The sequence below is a fragment of the Gossypium hirsutum genome, chromosome A08 (genome assembly GCF_007990345.1).
Source record: "Gossypium hirsutum isolate 1008001.06 chromosome A08, Gossypium_hirsutum_v2.1, whole genome shotgun sequence".
NCBI lineage: Eukaryota > Viridiplantae > Streptophyta > Magnoliopsida > Malvales > Malvaceae > Gossypium > Gossypium hirsutum.
The window spans coordinates 1,633,355-1,649,977 of record NC_053431.1 but is presented as its reverse complement, the minus strand read 5'-3'; positions in this window follow the sequence as shown (position 1 = coordinate 1,649,977).

The window sequence follows — 16,623 nt, the reverse complement described above, 5'->3', positions numbered from 1 at the left end:
AAATATATACATATTTATATATAATCTTTATAGTTTAAAATATACTTTTTTATATATTTTTAAAATCCACATACATACACCTTTTCAATATATTTTCAACATGTATATAAATTAACGTATTTATTTGTATACATATGTATATTTTCATATTTTAAAACTTTAATTTGTACATATATATTTTTTTCTTTTACTTTACAATATGTATACACTTACTTTTTATATGTATTTCTTTATTTTCGTATTCCATTAGTTTTATACATCTACATATATGTACATGTTTTTATATATACGTATATTAATTTATTTTATTAAAATATACTTTATATATTTTATTAATTCATGTATACACATATTTTAGCTCATGTCTATATATATCTTTTTATACTTAATTGTATTTGCTATTTATTTATTTCATTTTTGTCATTATTTTGAATGGATGATTTAAATTTATTCGTTTTTTTTATATTGTGTTATTTTGTATGTTATAAATTTGATCGTTCAAATTAATTGCTATTGTTTGCATCGTTTTTATATTTTCATGTTCATTATGATCTTGCTATGCATAAATAATGTAATTTGCTTTCACTATGATTTTGTGCTTTATTTTTACTCGATATAACAAAATTTATTTTTTCAAAAAATAGCATTTCGTGTTTGGAATCGAGAAAATCGTGCCCTAACTTACTGGGTTTCGTTTTTCTCGATAAATCTAAATGCACGAATCTTTTCAAGCTCAAATTTTAAATGATCCCGGGATCTTAAAAAGAGTCGCGTCCTAACTTACTGGTCGTGATCTCATTTTAAATCCGAGATGGCTAAAATATCTTTTAAATAAGCATTTTTTATTCGCGTATCGGGAATTTGAGACATTGTATTCTAACTTACTGGATATGATTCTCTTTCTCGATTAACGTGAAATATACTTCTTTTTCCAAAACTTTAATGCTAGGATCGCATTTTTTTTAATTCTTTCAAGTTCTCAATTTTCGACATCAAGACATTAGATAATCAACTAGGTACCAATTTCTGGGCGTTACGAGGGTGCTAACCCTTCCTCGTACGTAACCGACTCCCGAACCCGTTTCCTAAATTTCGTAGACCAAAACCGTTGTTTTAATAAGATCAAATTATTTATTAAAAACAACCTCTTTCCAAGGTGACCCAATCACACCCCAAAAAGGATTGGTGGCGACTCCCGTTTTTTTCGTTTTCATCAAAACCCAAGTCGACCCCGTTTTCATCAAAAATGGTGTCAACAGCTTGGCGACTCCGCTGGGGAATTTAAATAAGAGAGTCAAGCCATGAGTTGATTATTTCTTGTCTTTTTGTCGAAAGTTAAAATTTGGTTTAAATATACGATCCTCTCATTGCATTTCATTTGTTTTGAGTTATAGTTTTTATCATGTTTTGTATTCTAAATTTTTATATCTTTCTGCATTGCATTGCATGACCGTTGGTCACACCTTTTTAAGTGGGAGTGAGAAACTACGCCTTCGTGAGGTTTTCACCTCCGCATGGGATAGTGAATCGCTTCCGGGATACATCCGTACCTATGTCTTCGTGAGATTTTCATCTCCGCATGGCCATAGGGAAATGTATCCCCCTGAATCGAACTTGGTCCGTATGAGCCTATAATGGGTGAGGATCGAGGAATCTGATGGTTCAGGTACCCAACTTTAGAGCCAAACCACATGTAATAGCCATAGGAACTGACCTAAGTAGAGCTACTCCAATTTTTAGTGCTTACCTAAATGAGTGTTGTATTTATTGTCGCTTATTTTAAATCTTATTCTGTGTTTAATGCTAATTTACTTTGTTGTGATTGCATGGCATCTTCATTCTAAAAGAGGTGTCGATTTACATTCAGTTTCTCAGTAGAAAGCTTATCATGGAAAAGGGGTTTGTTGATAAAGTAGAGGATAATGCGGCTGTGCGAATATGGGCTGAAACGACACAGCGGGAGAAAGGCGATAGTCTTACCAAGGGTACTGTCAGAATTGTGGGATTTTACCCGTATCAGTGTAATCCAGAATGACCTTCGAGAAATGAAAGAAGTCTGGGATCAATGGGATGTCGAGGCCAAGCAGCTGTTCTATTGTAATACGGTGACCTACCTTATCTGCTTAGTGTCAAAGTGGACAAGTATTTATTCCGAGCCCTGCTCAGTTTTGGAATCCTGCCTACAGTTGTTTCACTTTTGGGAAGGTAGATTTAACGCCTACTGTGGAGGAGTATACGACCTTGCTTCGGTGCCCAAAGATTCAAGTCGACAAGGCTTATTCCAGAGCTGCTTGTGTCCCTCCGTTGTTAAAGAAATTAATGAACATCACTGGGATGAGCGAGCAGTGGGTCGCTGCCCGGATCCAACAGAAAGGCGACAGTAAATGTGTTCCTTGGAAAAGTTTGCGAGATTTGGTGCTTGTACATCCTGACTTGAAGAAAAGGGTCGATGTCTTCGCTTTAGGTATCTATGGACTAGTGGTTTTCCCCAAAGCTTTAGGACACATAGACGAGGCTGTATCTGATTTGTTTGATCGGCTTAGTAAAGGGGTGACACCGGTTCCGGCAATACTCGCTGAAACTTTTAGATCCCTGAATGCGTGTCGAAAAGCAGGGGAGGAAGGTTTATTGGATGCGCGCAGCTCTTATTGGCATGGTTCCATAGCCACTTCTGGAAGGTCGAAAAGGTCTCCTATCGGGTATTCTCTGATAACTACTCCCCTCTAGGAGAATTGGTGGCCACGCCAAGACGGGATGATATTTCAGAAGGAAAATGGATAGAGATACTCCAGAATCTCCAGGATGAAGATATTGAATGGAGGGCTCCTTGGTTAATTCCCGATGAGATATTGTACCGATGTGGAGATTTTGACTGGGTTCCGCTGCTCGGGATATGGGGAGCTATCGGATATGCTCCTCTACTCGTATCAAGACAGTATAGATCACGGCAATTCATACCAGCAACGCAGGGGTTGGCTTATAGTGATTTTTCCTATAGGGGGACAATTACAAGAAGAAGGTTCGAGAAATATCTAGTGCCTGGAACCAAACTCGTCGAATGAAGATCTTAGCCGTGGGTCCGATAATTACCCCCGAGTATGGTCAGTGGCGTGATCAAAGGATCAACGACAACATCCCGGCGTCAAATTCAGAAACTGCTCGATCTTTAGAGGAACGCTTACAAGTTTTGCCTTCTGAGATGGAAATCATCAAACAAGAATTTGAAAAAAGGAGTTTAGAATGGGGAAGAAGATAGAACAACTAGAGGAAGAAAAAATGCAGTTAGGACTGGATGTGGACATTCAAAGATTAGAGGCCGATAAATTGAGAAAAGGAAAGAACAAAGCAGAAGAAGATTTAGACAGCCTGAAGACAGATTACAAGAAGTTGCGCAGGTCGGTAAGAACTGCTGGCTTGGGTAAAACGCCAGAACAATGGCGACAAGAAATTCAGGAGGAAAAGACGAGAGCTAATCAATGGGAAAAGAAATTTCAGGATACTCGGGCTCGAGAAGTCGCCTTGGGAAAGAGTCTACTAGTTTGCCAAGATGAGAAGACGGAGTTGAAGGTCCGGATAACTAACTAGAAAGATCGCTTCACCAGTACTGTAATCGTAATGCTACGGTTGAATTAAGGGCGAGCTTAGACAAATTGAAGATTAAAAGGACAAATAGGAGAGCTAGAGAATGCATTGCAGAATAGTGAAATCCGGATAGAGCTTCTGGAAGAAAATAATGAGCAGTGGCAAAGACAATTCCGTCGGTCTCAAGAGCAGATTAGAGAAGAGATTATATTATGGGAGAGGCGGTGGCTCAAGTGCGCGAAGTAGCTGATCATCTGCAGACTCTAGCGGTTCAGGCTGATCTATTAAGTTTGAAGTATGAGTCAGAGTCGGATAGGGGCCGAGAATTAGCTTGGCTTCTTAGAAAGGTTAAGGCTTTGAGTGTGAGGGCAAAGCCGTATATGTAGTCTATTTTATGTAAAGAAGCTCTTTATCTAGTAAAGTTTTCTAATGAAGTTGAATTAGAATCAGTGCCTCTTTTTCTTTGCATTCTTTTCATGCATTGCATCACATCATATGCATTAATGACCATTAAAAAACCTAATTGAATAAAATCATTTCAGTTAACCTGGAAAACCAACAAAGTTACGGCACCCGAGCTAAGGCAAAAATTATGGACCAAAGGTTGGAGAAGCTAGAGCGACTTCAGAAAGAAATGCAAGACCAGTTGCAGGCGCAAATGAAAGAGCAAATAGAAAAGATTCAGCGTGACATGGTGCAAAAGATGGAGGAGTCCCAAAATGATCTGGTGGCTAAGATGACGCAATTATTGAAGGGAGTAGATAAGGGTAAAGGTCCTGTGATTGTTAGTGAAGAAGAAAACAATGGTGAACCACTTTATCCTCCAGGTTTCACGCCTCCACATGCGCAAGTACAGCCGAGCTGCATTCGCGGAGACCCTCTGTGTCGGTTAGACCCAGCAGTTTCAAGGCGATGCTTCAATCCCAACGAATTTTCAACCGGAGGGGCTTTAATCCCGGTGATAGCCCGAATAATATTGCGGTCCCAGATCTAGACGAGATGGTTGAAAAGGACAAGGCGAAGGAGGAATTTCCAAAACAATTTAAGGAGAAATGGAAATGGATAGAAGAGAAGTTTAGGGCAATAGAAAGCATCGAAAGCTATGGAACAGATGCAAAGGATCTGAGCTTGGTTCCGGACTTGGTGCTCCCTTACAAATTTAAGATGCCGGAATTCGAGAAATACAACGGGACTAGTTGCCCAGGATCCCATATTACTATGTTTTGTAGAAGAATGACGGGGCATATTAATAATGATCAATTATTAATACATTGCTTTCAGGAAAGTCTTACGGGAGCGGCGTCAAAGTGGTACAATCAGCTGAGCCGAGCTAAAATTGCTACTTGGAGGGATTTAGCACAGGCTTTCTTGAGACAATACAATCATGTCTCAGAAATGATGCCTGATAGGATAACTCTGCAAAATTTAGAGAAGAAATCGAACGAAAGCTTCAGACAATATGCGCAGAGGTGGCGAGAGGTGGCGGTTCAGGTGCAACCACCGCTTTTGGAAAAGGAGATGACGACGCTTTTTATTAATACTTTGAAAGCCCCGTTCATCACTCACATGTTAGGAAGCGCTTCAAGAAATTTCTCAGATATAATCATGAATGGTGAAATGATTGAGCATGCCATTAAAAGTGGAAAAATAGATGGAGGAGAAAATAATAGGAGGGCACCCCCGAGGAAAAGAGAAAATGAAGTGAATAATGTGAATACTTATGGTAGGTCAATTACGTGAATCAGCCAAAGAAAGTGGTTGCTAATCAACAGGGATCATCAAGACAAGAGTCGGGAGCTAGGCAAACTACTGAAAAGCCCCAATTCACGCCAATCCCGATGTCATACAAGGAGTTGTATCAGACTTTATTCGATGCACATGTTGTTGCTCCTCGTTACTTGAGTCCTCTACAACCCCCGTATCCAAAATGGTATGATACGAACGCGCAATGTGATTATCATGCGGGAATTTCTGGGCACTCGATAGAAAATTGTACTGCCTTCAAGAAGGTAGTAGAAGGACTTATCAATTTAGGTGTTGTCAAACTTGACGACTCACCTAACGCAAAGAATCCGTTACCTAATCACGCAGATAAGGGGGTGAATATGGTTAGCGAAGGTACGGGAGAAGAAGTCAAGACTGACATTGCTGAAGTAAAAACTTCATTGAAATGGGTCTGGAAAGAAATGGCGAAAAGAGGTTTGGTTATTTCAGATTCTGAGGAAGGGCAGGAGATGGGAAATTACTGTGAATTTCACCATAAAGCAGGGCACGAAATCCAAGAATGTGAAGGATTCAATGCCTTGGTTCAAAGCATGATGGATAACAAGGAGATGAGGTTTTATGAAGATGTGAAAGAAATGAGGAGCATATGCGCGACAGAGTTGGGAACAAAGGCTCCAAAATAAATCATCCTGTGGTCATTATCTCACGCCCTAAGGGTAATGAGGTTAGGGCTCAGGTAACGCCGAAAATTGTAATCCAGAAACTATCAAATTTCTCTTATAAGATAACAAAATGGTGCCGTGGAATTACGGGTGTAATGTGACCATTTTGGGAAAAGAAGCAGAAAGAAATCAGGGAATAGGTTCTTACGCGCGCAATGGAAAAGGATATGACGCTCAAGCAGAGTCGCCCAGGGAAGAGGATTGGAAGAAAGAGCAGAGGAAAGGGAAAGCAGTAGAAGTTGAGCCATTGGTAAATGAACCAATAAAAGAAGAGGAGGCAAAGGAGTTTTTAAAGTTTTTGAAACACAGCAAATACAGTGTTGTGGAGCAACTGCACAAACAGCCAGCCCGCATTTCGGTATTAGCTTTACTCTTAAACTCAGAAGTACATCGGAATGCACTCTTAAAGGTGCTAAACGAAACATATGTGGCTGACGATATTTCGGTAAACAAGTTGGATCGGTTGATCAACAATATTGGTGCTGACAATTTTATCTTCTTCAATAATGATGAAATACCATCCGGAGGTAGAGGTTCTACTAAAGCCCTGCACGTTACTGTCCGATGCAAAGGGTACACACTCCCGGGGGCCTTGGTTGATAATGGATCTGCACTAAATGTATTGCCTTTGTCCACTCTTAGTCGATTACCAATAGACAGTTCGCACATGAAAGCATGCCAGAGCATAGTAAGGGCATTTGATGGAACAAAAAAGGAGGTTATGGGGAGAATTGAGGTGCCATTAAGGATCGGCCCAGTCACTTATGAGGTGGATTTATTGGTAATGGATATTAAACCCTCCTACAACTGTCTATTGGGGAGACCATGGATACACTCAGCAGGGGCAGTACCTTCATCATTACATCAGAAGGTGAAGTTGGTATCGGAGGATCGTTTGGTAACAATAGATGCAGAGGAGGATATTATCGCAATGATGACTAGCGATGCACCTTATGTGGACATCAACGATGAGGCACTAGAATGTTCTTTTCGGTCGTTAGAATTCGTGAACGCGATGTTTATTGCGGAGGGAAATAGAATTCCAGTACCGAAAATATCCAGGACCACTGAGATGGGATTGCGGTTGATGGTAGGAAGAGGAGCCTTACCCGGGAAAGGATTGGGAAAATATCTTCAGGGAAGGATTGAGGCACCAATGCCGAAGGAAAAGTTTGATAGATTTGGTTTAGGGTACAGGCCAGACGTGAAACAGAAGAAGAAAGAAGTAGAGAAGAGACAAGAGAGAAGGAGGGCGCGTTTGAATGGACATGAAGCTAAGTGTGAGCCTTTAACCTTTCCCCACATATCTACATCTTTTGTGTCGGGAGGATTTATTCATTCTGAATGTGGAGTGTCCGGTAGCGGCATGGGAGGAATGTTGGAAGATGTTTATACCAACGCCATAGAAGCAACGGAAAGGAGGGCTTTGTTGGAGATCTGCCCTTATGAGCCTGGAAGCGAGCTAAACAATTGGACTGCTGAAGAAATCCCTGTAGTCTTTAGGGCTTATTCAGAGTAATGCTCAAAACATTCCTGTTGTTTGTTGGCCTAAAAACGATATGAAATCTTTTGTGAAATAGGCATTGGGCCTAAATATCATTATTTTAATGAAATACGTGTCTACGTTCATCTCAACCAGTCTTTTTTCTTTTTGCCTTTTATATTTTTCATTTGGTTGATTGTCTTACAAATAATTCTTTCATTTGTAATTCTTTTGCACAAACATGTTCATAAATTTATATTCCTGGTATATTCTTTGATATGCCCTCATAGGTCTTCAGATATCAATGACATGAGTGACGCTGCCTCGAACGCGGAGCCTATTTTTGAGCAAGAAGTGTGTTTAGAGGAATCCTGCGACTTTGAAAATGACGAAGATTATGATGCATCTCCGGACTTGTTAAGAATGGTGGAACAAGAGGATAAGCATATCCTACCTCATAGGGAATCATTAGAAATAGTGAGCCTAGAGGATGGAAAGGAGGTGAAGATTGGAACTGAAATCACCGCAAAGACAAGGCAAGACCTCATTAATTTGCTCCGAGAATTCAAGGATGTTTTCGCGTGGTCGTACCAAGATATGCCTGGGCTAAGTACTAACATTGTGGTGCATCGTCTGCCCATAAAGGAGGATTGTAAACCCGTTCAACAGAAGCTCAGGAGAATGAGACCTGACATTGTGTTGAAAATAAGAGAAGAAGTCAAAAGACAATTCGACGCGGGATTCTTACAAGAGGTCAAGTATTCGGATTGGGTAGCCAACATCGTCCCCGTTCCCAAAAAAGATGGAAAGGTACGAATGTGTGTGGATTATAGGGATTTGAACAAGGCTAGTCCAAAGGACAACTTTCCACTGCCTCACATTGATACTTTGGTAGATAACACGGCAGGCTATTCATTGTTTTCTTTCATGGACGGTTTCTCTGGATACAATCAGATAAAGATGCATCCTGGAGACATGAGAAAAACCACATTCATTACCTTATGGGGAACATTCTGTTACAAGGTAATGCCCTTCGGATTGAAGAATGCGGGAGCAACGTATCAAAGAGCTATGGTGACTTTGTTTCACGACATGATGCACAAGGAGATCGAAGTCTATGTTGACGATATGATCGCGAAGTCTAGAACGGAAGAAGAGCATGTTCAGGTCTTGAAAAGGTTATTTTTGAGATTAAAGAAATTCCAGCTCAAGCTTAACCCGGCCAAATGCACGTTTGGAGCCAGATCAGGGAAGTTATTAGGCTTCATAGTTAGCAAAAAGGGATTGAGGTTGACCCAGACAAAGTAAAGGCAATACGAGATTTACCTCCCCCGCGCACTCAGAAGGAGGTTCGAGGTTTCCTAGGGAGGCTGAATTACATTGCTCGGTTCATCTCACAACTGACAGAGAAATGTGATCCAGTATTCCGGCTCTTAAAGAAACATAATCCGGGTGAATGGAATGAGGAGTGTCAGGAGGCTTTCGATAAGATAAAGCAGTACTTGGCTAATACCCCAGTCTTATCACCTCCAAGTCCAGATAGGCCATTGATATTGTATCTAACAGTGTTGGAGAATTCCATGGGATGCGTATTGGGCCAACATGATGAGACGGGAAGGAAAGAAAGAGCAATATACTACCTCAGTAAGAAATTTACCGATTGCGAAATGAGGTACTCATCAATTGAGAAGTTGTGTTGTGCTCTAATCTGGGCGACCCGAAGACTGAGGCAGTATATGTTGTATCACACGACTTGGCTGATTTCAAAGTTAGATCCTTTAAAGTATATGATGGAATCGACTGCTTTGAACGGGAGAATGGCTAGATGGCAGATCTTGCTCTCAGAATTTGATATAGTATATGTCAGTCAGAAGGCCATAAAGGAAGTGCGATAGCCGATTTCCTAGCTAGTAGAGCCTTGGAGGACTATGAATCTTTGAACTTCGATTTTCCAAACGAGGACTTGATGTATGTGGCAAATACTGAAGAAAATCCTCAAATGGACCATGTATGGAAGCTAAATTTTGATGGAGCTTCAAATGCTACGGGTAATGGAGTTGGGGCAGTTTTGGTATCCCCAAGTGGAGATCATTATCCTGTTGCTAGCAAGTTGGACTTCGATTGTACAAATAACATGGCAGAATATGAAGCATGTATTATGGGTATTCGTGCAGCCATTGAACGGAACATCAAAGTACTGAGAGTATACGGGGATTCAGCGTTGGTGATATACCAACTCAAAGGGGAGTGGGAGACTAGAGATCCTAAGCTAATCGGTTATAGAAAACTAGTTCTTGAATTGGCTGAGGAGTTTGACGATATCACCTTCTATTACCTCCCACGGGAGGAAAACCAAATGGCTGATGCATTAGCTACTCTAGCTTCGATGATTCAGGTGAATAGACTTGAGGCAATGAGGCCTGTTCAGATGAGTATCTCTGAGACCCCGGCTAATTGCTGCAATATTGAGGAGGAGGGAAAAGATGATTGTCCTTGGTATCAGAGTATCCTACAATATGTGAAGAATCAGGAATACCCTGATCAAGCGACAGAGAATGACAAAAGGACTCTGAGAAAGATAGCCATTGAATATGTCTTAGATGGAGAAGTGTTATATAAAAGAAGGAAGGATCAAGTACTGTTAAGATGTGTGGATGCTGTGGAAGCCAAGAAAATTTTGGAAGAAGTCCATGAGGGTATTTGTGGGACGCACGCCAGTGGTTTCACGATGGCCAGACAGATCATGAGATTTGGGTACTATTGGCCCACCATGGAAGGAGATTGTATTGATCATGCCAGGAAGTGCCACAAGTGCCAGATTTACGGAGACAAAATACACGCGCCCCCTTCACCTCTTCACGTCATGACCTCTCCTTGGCCGTTTTCCATGTGGGGTATGGATGTTATTGGGCCAATATCACCAAAGGCTTCTAATGGGCATCGCTTCATCTTCGTAGTAATTGATTACTTTACCAAGTGGGTGGAGGCTGCTTCATATGCAAATGTCACGAAAGCAGTAGTTAGCAAATTCTTGAAGAAGGAGATTATTTGTCGATATGGAATGCCTGAGAGGATCATATCTGACAATGCGATGAACTTGAATAATAGCACAATAGCTGAAGTTTGTGGCAAATTTAAAATCAAGCATCATAACTCATCACCGTATCGTCCAAAAATGAATGGTGCAGTGGAGGCGGCTAATAAAAACATTAAAAGGATTGTGGGGAAAATGACTGAAACCTACAAGGATTGGCATGAGAAATTATCATTTGCTCTCCTTGCCTATCGAACATCTGTTAGAACTTCTACTGGGGCAACGCCTTTTTCTCTGGTTTATGGAATGGAGGCAGTATTACCCATTGAAGTTGAAATCCCTTCTCTACGGGTGTTATCTGAGCTACAGTTGGATGAAGCCGATTGGATCCAATCTCGGTACGATCAGTTGAACCTAATAGAGGAAAAGAGGCTAAGGGCTATTCACCATGGGCAAATGTACCAGAAACGAATGATGCGAGCCTATAATAAAAAGTTCGCCCCCGAGAATTTCGTGAAGGAGACTTGGTACTAAAAAAGATTCTTCCTATGCAAAAAGATTTTAGAGGAAAATGGATGCCAAATTGGGAAGGCCCTTATGTTGTAAAGAAGGCATTTTCCGGGGGAGCTTTGATCCTATGCGAGATGGATGGCAAAAGTTTACCAAATCCTGTAAACGCAGACTCCGTCAAGAAATACTTCACTTGAAAGAAGGGGGAACCAAAGTGAAACCCGAGAAGGGCGCTTTGCTTTCTAAAAAAAAAAAAAAAAAGGGGACTTTGGAGAGGCTAAGGTGAAAACCCGTAAAGGGCACTTTGAGACCAAAGAGGGCTTGAGTCGAAAACCCGAAAAGGGCGACTCAAGTATTGGGCAGGATTGGAACATCAGGACTGGAGCGGATCAAATTTTGATCGGGGGGGGATATGATGATCTTCCTTTACTTGAACCAACAAGAAAGGATATGCAACGTCTTGAAGCAATTGCAGATCTCCTGAACACCTGTCAAACTCAGAAGGGTCTTCGGAAAGTTTGTACAGAGAAACTCAATCTGCGATAACTGAGGCACCTAGTTCTTATGTGTATTCTTGAAAATACATTATTTCTTCCTTTCCTTTTGTGAAAATCCACATTCTCAATCCACTTCTTTGTTACCTTTCTTTCGCCATCTTTGATGTTTTATTTGAGTTATGATCAGAACCAACTTTATTTTTATCTATTATTATGACCTTTTTGCAAACATGTTGCATTGGAATAATGATTAATGGACTAATAAAACGTTCACAACGGAGGTTTTGCATATTACTCTGAAAAGTTCTAAATAATATAGGAACCTGAAACAGGACTATTGTTTAGAACGCGCCAATTTTAAAGGTTGGAGGTATCTAAAAAGGAAGAGTCTAAGTTAAAGACTACCTTTTCAGATTTTGTTGTCTAAACATTGATTGAACAAAATGACAAGATGTCGTGTTGGTGGCAAAGCTTCAATGAACCAAAAAACGATGTTTACCAGACAAGAAGAAAAGGTCTTCTATGAGAAGAAAATTTTGCATTTGTGCATGAGCATTTGGTATGACACCTTGGGGATGAGGTAAAGGACCAAAGAGTTTCACATTCAATGTCATTGAATTGCGATAGGAGGAGATTGAGAAAAGCCATACCTTTCCACCCTTGGGTTACAATGGGAGATTGATGGTACAAATTTTATGTCCCAGTGGATTGAACTTTGACGTGCACAGTGGGGGGCAATCAGATTAAGTGTTTCTTTGGATATGCTAACCGAGCAAGAAGGCGGTGTAGCGCGTCAGTGATAAAGCCTTAATAAGCTTTTGTGTGATGATAACCTAAGCATTAAGGAATCGTTTTCATGACATTTTGCATGTCATTCATACACATCTAGTTAGGAGCATTTGTTTCATTTTGATAATGTCATCTTAATCATTAAGCATAATTAGGGTCATTATAAAAGGTCTTATTCCCCTGAGATTACGGTGGAACAGACCAAAGAATTGCAGATCTTATCTCCCTGAGATTACAGCGGAGCAGATTGAATATAGTAATCCTATCTCCCTGAAGTTACAGTGGAGCGGATTAAAGGATCTTATCTCTCTGAAGTTACAGTAGAGCAGATCGCACCAGGTCTTATTTCCCTGAGATTACAGTGGAACAGACTAAAAAATTTCAGATCTTATCTCCCTGAGGTTACAGTGGAGCAGATCGAGGCCAGAAATCTTATCTCACTGAGATTACAGCGGAGCAGATTGAAGACACTATCCTATCTCCCTGAAGTTACAGTGGAGCGGATTAAAATAAAGGATCTTATCTCTCCGAGGTTACAGCAGAGTAGATCGCATCAGGTCTTATTTCCCTGAAGATGCAGTGGAATAGAATAAAACCACAAATCTCGTCCCCATAAAGTTGCTGCAAAAGAAGATTGAAGCTACAAGTCAGATCTCCCTGAAGTGCAGTAGATCGAAGCGACAAGACACAGTGAACTGGAATGGGGCTACTTGAAGAAGAAAACATCAAGAAGTCAAGACTCGGCGAGACCGGGCAAAATTGGTCTTTTTCAGTCTTTGCTCCATTCTCGTTACACGATAACGAGCAAAGAGGGGCAGCTGTACAGCCCAATTTTGCCCTAATTCCATTACCCAATTTGCCTTGGCCCAATTCCAAACCCACCTAGACCTAGCCTAACCCGGAGCCCAAAACAAGACCCAACTAGCCCAACCCCCTCAAAGCTAAGCTAGGGTTTCAGAAAAGAAACCCTAGCGCCGCATCTATGGTCTTTAGACCTTCGGCCTTCTGGCGCCGTCGCCGTACCCCGCACCCTTGACCCTCTACGCCACCATCATTTGTCGCGTCCCATCCGCACCTACTAGCTTCATCAACACCTGCAACACAAAGCAACAGAGGACACAAAAAAACGCAAAAATAGAAAACAACAGCAGATAAAAAATACATTTTGATTGTAATATTGGTTTTGTTTTATCTTGGGTATAAAAGGCCATTTTCTGGAATCTAAAAAAAAAGGGAGGCGCATATTGTATCAAAAGAACAGGAAATCAATAAAAAAAAAGGTGATTTTCGAAAGGCTCACTGGTTTCTTCCGTTTTTCTTTTTCTTTTTTTTGGGTTTTCTTTTCGGTTTTGATTTTGATTCATCTTAGAAAAAGAACAAAAAAACAAAGTTTAAAAGGGAGGGAGATTACCTTGTGGTCGCGATCTTGGCCCTCCTCGTCGCCATCGGAGAACGGGCTAAGGTCGAGGGCCGTTTGAACGCCATCATTGTTTAAGAAACGGCGCCGATGAAGCCTTCTTCTCCTCCTGGTAAGTCGGAGTTGAATAGGCGAAGGCGAGGGGGGGCTCTCGAGCGGCCTGTTGTCGGAACGGCGCGGAGGAGAGAGCATTTGGCTCTCTGTTTTCTTTGTTTCTTTTTTTCTTTTGTTAAAGGATGAGTGTAGGCTACCAGATTAGGTTTTGGGGGGGGGGCTATTGTATGATGTGAAACGACGCCGTTTGGAGTCTGATCAGTAACTCCAAAACGGCGCCGTATTGAGCTCTGACCCGCGCGTTTTTGACTCCTGGGATAATTCCTGCCTTGGTCCCTCAGCATTTCTTATCTTTTTAATGCGGTCTTCTTTTTATATTTGCAATTTTGGCATCGATTTCTGCTTCTGTTTCAGTTCGGTCCCTGGACTATGCGCATTGACTTCGTTGGAACTGTGTCGTTTAATCGACAAGGGTTATTTCCCATCCAGTCCCCCGCTTTTTATATGCGCATTCAGAATAGTCCCTCCGCTTTAATTTATTTATGTTTTGACCCCGAATTTCGTTTAGATCTTTAGTTTAGTCCTTTTTATTTTTTTTATATTTTCTTAATAAATTTATTATTATTATTATTATTATCATTATTATTATTATTTCTTCCTATTTATTATTATTTATTTTATTTAAACCTTTGGTACGTATATATATATATATGCATATATTTGTATGACATACATGCATTATTCTTATAATATATATATACTTATATATTTTCATACATTTTATAACTTATGTACATATCTATAGATCTATATACATGTTTTCATTCTTATAAATATATACATATTTATATATAATCTTTATAGTTTAAAATATACTTTTTTTATATATTTTTAAAATCCACATACATACACCTTTTCAATATATTTTTAACATGTATATAAATTAACGTATTTATTTGTATACATATGTATATTTTCATATTTTAAAACTTTAATTTGTACATATATATATTTTTTTCTTTTACTTTACAATATGTATACACTTACTTTTTATATGTATTTCTTTATTTTCGTATTCCATTAGTTTTATACATCTATATATATGTACATGTTTTTATATATACGTATATTAATTTATTTTATTAAAATATACTTTATATATTTTATTAATTCATGTATACACATATTTTAGCTCATGTCTATATATATCTTTTTATACTTAATTGTATTTGCTATTTATTTATTTCATTTTTGTCATTATTTTGAATGGATGATTTAAATTTATTCGTTTTTTTTATATTGCGTTATTTTGTATGTTATAAATTTGATCGTTCAAATTAATTGCTATTGTTTGCATCGTTTTTATATTTTCATGTTCATTATGATCTTGCTATGCATAAATAATGTAATTTGCTTTCACTATGATTTTGTGCTTTATTTTTACTCGATATAACAAAATTTATTTTTTCAAAAAATAGCATTTCGTGTTTGGAATCGAGAAAATCGTGCCCTAACTTACTGGGTTTCGTTTTTCTCGATAAATCTAAATGCACGAATCTTTTCAAGCTCAAATTTTAAATGATCCCGGGATCTTAAAAAGAGTCGCGTCCTAACTTACTGGTCGTGATCTCATTTTAAATCCGAGACGGCTAAAATATCTTTTAAATAAGCATTTTTTATTCGCGTATCGGGAATTTGAGACATTGTATTCTAACTTACTGGATATGATTCTCTTTCTCGATTAACGTGAAATATACTTCTTTTTCCAAAACTTTAATGCTAGGATCGTATTTTTTTTAATTCTTTCAAGTTCTCAATTTTCGACATCAAGACATTAGATAATCAGCTAGGTACCAATTTCTGGGCGTTACGAGGGTGCTAACCCTTCCTCGTACGTAACCGACTCCCGAACCCGTTTCCTAAATTTCGTAGACCAAAACCGTTGTTTTAATAAGATCAAATTATTTATTAAAAACAACCTCTTTCCAAGGTGACCCAATCACACCCCAAAAAGGATTGGTGGCGACTCCCGTTTTTTTCGTTTTCATCAAAACCCAAGTCGACCCCGTTTTCATCAAAAATGGTGTCAACAGTGAGTGTCTTGGTTATGGTCTGAATTTTTTATTTTTATTTATATTTGTTTGTGAATATTGTGAAATACAAAAATTGATTAAATAATATAAGTCTTGTGATTTTTTACAAAAAAAAAAAGCGTATAGAACTAAACTAATGTTCAATCAATACAATTAAATCCATCATTTATAAATAATTTATTATGAATTTTTTAAAAGATAATATCGGTTGGATTTATTAGTAGGGGAGACTAAAAAAAGTAAGAAATGGATGGTTTTGAACTCCCCACGTTAAAAACTCACTGGCTATTACAACTATTAAATTTTATCTAAAAGAAAAAAAAAAGATAAGTGAAATAAATATGATTGTCTGAAATAATTAAAAATTTAAAATCAAATCTAAGATGTTTGGATAATTTATAAAATGTAAGTTTAAAAATTGAGGTTATTGAAACTGAATTGAATTTTATATTTTAGTTAATATATAATTAATTCTAAGTTTTTATATTAATTTTAATTTTTATTAAATGGACATAAATGTTTTATATTAAAATGCTGAAATTCTTGTTTTCTTTTAACATATTTATGAAAAAATTTAAAATTTTGTAAAATAATATTAAAAAGCTATAAAAGATAGTTAAAAAATTAGAAAAAACCCGGTCGAATTTGACAGCTGTCACCTTAGTAATTAAATCTTATCCATATGAATGATCTATTAAGTATAGATAATAGTTTTTT